Source organism: Hyaena hyaena, unplaced genomic scaffold (assembly GCF_003009895.1).
Source record: "Hyaena hyaena isolate Hyena2069 unplaced genomic scaffold, ASM300989v1 scaffold_658, whole genome shotgun sequence".
Lineage (NCBI taxonomy): Eukaryota > Metazoa > Chordata > Mammalia > Carnivora > Hyaenidae > Hyaena > Hyaena hyaena.
In genome coordinates this window covers 718,731-723,093 of record NW_024081288.1, presented here as the reverse complement: position 1 = coordinate 723,093, position 4,363 = coordinate 718,731, and the positions used below count along the sequence as shown (strand labels likewise).

General features: G+C 44.7%; 1 pseudogene; it reads right to left on the bottom strand.

Moving 5' to 3' along the window:
- Window positions 1-207: 207 nt before the first annotated feature.
- Window positions 208-3,592, bottom strand: LOC120219867 (annotated as a pseudogene).
- Between the last annotated feature and the right edge of the window lie 771 nt (window positions 3,593-4,363).

Sequence of the window (4,363 nt, the reverse complement as noted above, 5' to 3'; positions counted from 1 at the left end):
AAAGTGCACAGAGCTAGGAGCACACGGGAGCCTCTTCATTTAAAAACTTTTCGGAAACACATACAACGTTGATGCGGTTTCAGGGTGCTCCGGACACCCATGGCCGCTTCGTGTAAACCACTGACAATTTCTAGAGCACTTTGAAGAGACTACACTATGACCATGACCCAACTGTGTGATTAAACCTAACGAGGGCACAGACACATCTCAACTAAGAGGGGTATCAGTGATGGTGCTCCCTACTCTAAGGGTCTCATGAGGAGACATCTCTCCCTCCTCCACATCTTCCTCCTCTTCTTCATCTTCCTCTTCCACCTTTTTCTGGGCAACTTTAGCAGGACCGCTCGCACCATCAAACTTCCCATCAGATGTCAGCGACATCCTTCTCGTATTTCTCCTTCGGCTTCGAGGCCTTATTGTTGTAAGGGGGCTTTTCACTGTCACCAAGTTATTCCACATCTCACTCAGCTTCTTTGCCACATCTCCGGTGGAGATACCAGGGTTTGTAGATTTGATCTTGGGGCTGAATTCCGAACAGAACAGGAAGAATCCAGACGGTGGCCTTTGGGGGCCATTAGGGTCCTTCTTCTTGCCTCTCTTAGCTGGTCCATGATCCTTCACTTCCCGATCATGGCGCACTTAATCTGCCTTTGCCATTTCATCAACTTGAGGCATCTCTTTCCCAGACATTGTCTTCCACCTCTCAGAGCCCTTCTTGGAAAATTCTGCAAAATTTACAGGGACCTCTGATTTTTCGTCTTATGTTCCTCTCTGCACGTCTGCACAAAGAAAGCATAAGCAGACACCTTGCCCTTTGGTTTCTTGGGATCACCTTTAGCCGCCCTGACTGGATTGTGCACTAGTCTCTTTTCTTTAATTTTTTAAAGTTTATTCATTTATTTACTTAGAGAGAGAGAGAGAGGGAGAGACAGAATCCCAGGCAGGCTTCACGCTGTCAGCACAGAGCCTGACGCAGGGCTCGATCTCACAAACCGTGTGATCATGACCTGGGCTGAAATCAAGAGGCAGACACTTAACCGACTGAGCCACCCAGGTGCCCCAGTGCAAAGTATTTTTGAATCTACTTTAATTTAAAACCTGAGAAGACTCTCAATTTACCCTGCCTAGAAGAATATAGAAGAAATTAACAGGTAACCATGTGTTAAAAGAAATTTAAATGTTTGAACAGTAACGTTGATTTAAATATATGTCTATGGCAACAGAAAGCTGTTTTATTTATACCATTGGAGGGTTTACAAAAAGTGCCTATGAAGACAAAGCAATTGTACAAAGAATAAATGTCAGAATGGAAAGGACCCTCTCTCTCTGCCCCTCCCCCGCTTGCACTCAGTCTCTCTCTTTCAAAAATAAAATAAAAACCTTAAAATTTTTTTTTTTAAAAACCTGAGCTGAGATCAAGAGTCAGATGCTTAATCACCACCTGGGTGCCCCAAAGGACCTTTAAATATAAATGCGTAAGATTATTCTGCCCATAAGCATAAAGACTGTCTTAGCCTTATTCTCTCATCAGTAAAACTGGAGCTAAATGTGGAGCCCTTATTTAGCTTCTAATTCTGATTTTATATATTTGCTTCTACATTTTTATTAGGTCAGTTACCAAGTTAGAATAATGGCACATGACTAGTAAGAAAATATTTATCTTTGTGTTCTAATATTTTTAACAAAATATATTTTTTTAAATGTTTCATTTATTATTTTTGACAGAGAGAGCATGAGCAGAGAGAGAGAGGGAGACACAGAATCCGAAGCAGGCTCCAGGCTCTGAGCTGCCAGCACAGAGCCCGACGCAGGGCTTGAACTCACAAACTGCAAGATCATGACCCAAGGTGAAGTCAGACACTTAACCGACTGAGCCCCCCAGGTGCCCCAAATATTTTCTATTTGAACCATATGAACCAATATTTAATAAGACAAACTTGCAACTAATGGTACCACTTAAAATTCTCTAGCCACTAATTATTCACACCTAGACTGTCAGTTCCTATGAAACGCTTATAAGATTCTAAGCCACTGGGCCTGCGTGGTCCTTTCTAAATTGTTAATGAACAGCTTCAAAATGGCACCGTGGCCATCTTGTTTTTCTCCACATAGGTCACGTAGTCAAGTTTTGACCGCAGTCACCCAAGTCCTGGCAGAACACCCTGTGATCCTCCCCTGGAACGTTATGGTTTCGTGTGGAGCTGTCGCATGGCCATTTCTCATCGCCCCCACCCCCCTCATCTCCCAGAAACCGTATTTTCTCGCAGTCAGGTTCAGGTGAGGCGCGGAACTTTCTGCTTTGATGCCCCCCTTAGGGTATAGTTGCAGACCTCTGTGTCAGTCTGTAAAACTGCTTGGTTGTGGTTTATAGGAGGGCTCTGAATGACAGAGTGACCCACCATGCATGCTTTCTGTCATCTGGCTCCTCTGGTTCAGTGTCATCCTGCGGGACTGGGCACATGGGGAGTGACACGGTACTGACCTTGCTTTTATTGGCTCTGTAAACAGTAAATCCTTACGGTTCACTTTCTCCTTACCGTCTGTGCCTATGGAGCTCTGACAAGCTGACTTACCTGTGAAGGTGCTTAGGGGCTGCTTGGCCACTCGACAAATTGGAACTCAATGTGGGGCCAGTAACGTCACACTGCCTTTTGGAGAAAAGACATAGAGGCCATGCGGGCCAAGTTAGGAGATATGAGCAGACCCTCTGGGATCCGGCAGTGCATTCTCTTTCTCTTTTCGGGGCACTGCCACAATGCAGAAAGCACTCATGGGGAAATCTCGCTCCACAATTTGTCACCAATGTGAGTCAAGATTTCATGCAAGTATCTCTACCCTCTGACGTCCAAAGCTTTCACTATACTGAAGATGTTCTATTGGTTGGCAAGCCAAAAGCCTTAGTCTCACCGGCCTTGACTCTAATGTCATCTCGCCTTCACCAGCAGGGGTAGCCGATCAACTCCAACAAAATCCAGAGTCCTGATTGCCAAGTAAAGGTTTTTTGGATACACATGGGTGAATTTACAAGCCTCAGTCCCTCTGGAAGCCAAAGAACACAGCCTACAGTCTCCTACAAAGTAGAGGACTCTATGTATCTAATAAGAAACCACTCCTGCATACCAGGCTTATAACTTCTGGCAAAGTCTTGTTACCAAAAAGTCCTCATTACCCCCACTCTCTTCTAATAGATCAATATCAGATCTGTGACACCCTTTCAGGTTATCACTGGGAACTCACCACAGCTGATACTTATTCAAACTGTGCCGTGTCTTACTTGATGGACACAGGCCTAAATGGTTGAAACAGATGCTCCTGGCAGTACTGGAGTAACAGAAGCGTTAAGTAGGAGTAATACTTATTCTGATGGTGAGGGCTGTTTCCAGTGGAGAAACACCCAGGCCGATCATACAGGGCTACCTGAAGTAACACAAGATGGTGAAGGGGTGGCTGAACATTGTATTAAACAATAACCTGATAGAGATGGAAGTGCTTTAAAAAATATCCAGGATGTGAGGGCACGTCTGTCACCCCATCGATCGCCAGGGTTGATCTGGCTGATCTGGTTGCCTAAGCAGGTGTCCCCTTCCTCCATCGCGACTCCATGTGTGTCCCTCCCAAACCTGTATGCTCGGTCAAAGAGGACGACCTTTCCGGATAGAGGAGGACCGTTCTTTGGTCAAGGGTGTATGAGCAGCTGCGCTCTCCTGCTAAAACCTCCAAATAAGCTCTCAAGGTCCATTTGCAGGAGAACGTAGGGCAGTCAAGCTTCCGAGACTCCAGACCCATCCAAATGAGGCACTGCACGTGGCAGTCTGCCTTTCTTTAAAATAATAGTACTAGAAATAATAATAATAATAAAGTGAAATAAAATTTAAAAATATAAAAAAAAAAATACCCTGCTTACGCCAGTCAGGACTAATAAACCTCTTGAACTACAAGTGTCAGTAGCTGATAATTATGTGGACCGGAGCCTGTCACAAACATCAGTCACCTCTAGGGCCATAATCTTTGCTGCGGTTTTGCATATGGCATTTGCCTTGGTACTTCAAGATTCCTGAGGATAACTGGACCCGATTCATGGGCAGCTCAACAAAGCTAAAGTCTGCTGGGGCAGACTACTATTATTTAAAAGAAAGGCAAAAATAAATAAACACTTAAAAAAATTAAAAACTCATGCAAGAGGATCAATGGCAGATAAATGTGACGGAGAATAAAGGATCTTAAAGATAGAACAATAGACAGGGCGCCTGGGTGGCTATGAGAGTTAAACCTCCAACTCCTGGTATCAGCTCAGGTCATGACTTCATGGTTTGCGAGTTCAAGCCCCTCATCAAGCTCTGTGCTGACAGCGTGGAGCCCACTT